This window comes from Eimeria mitis, genomic scaffold, assembly GCF_000499745.2.
Source record: "Eimeria mitis Houghton genomic scaffold, Emh_scaff2257, whole genome shotgun sequence".
NCBI classification, from domain to species: domain Eukaryota; phylum Apicomplexa; class Conoidasida; order Eucoccidiorida; family Eimeriidae; genus Eimeria; species Eimeria mitis.
In genome coordinates this window covers 6,165-6,402 of record NW_013570585.1, presented here as the reverse complement: position 1 = coordinate 6,402, position 238 = coordinate 6,165, and the positions used below count along the sequence as shown (strand labels likewise).

At 47.5% G+C, this 238-nt stretch overlaps 1 protein-coding gene across 1 annotated transcript in view; it reads right to left on the bottom strand.

The window, feature by feature from the left end:
• The window catches only part of EMH_0051110 (uncharacterized protein), a gene marked incomplete at both ends in the record, with an annotated part of 1,588 nt that overhangs the window by 885 nt on the left and 465 nt on the right, over positions 1–238 (bottom strand). The window lies entirely within an intron of this gene.

Sequence of the window (238 nt, the reverse complement as noted above, 5' to 3'; positions counted from 1 at the left end):
AGGGTTTAGGGTTTAGGGTTTAGGGTTTAGGGTTTAGGGTTTAGGGTTTAGGGTTTAGGGTTTACAGAATGAAAGTATCGCCGAAAGAGGCTTTTATGCTGCTCTTCTGGACTGCATCCCCAGCCCTTATATTCTACTGTAACCTAAACCCTAAACCCTAAACCCTAAACCCTAAACCCTAGACCCTAAACCCTCGACCCTGGGACCCAGTGCCAGCTGTACTCACTCTCCAAACCCT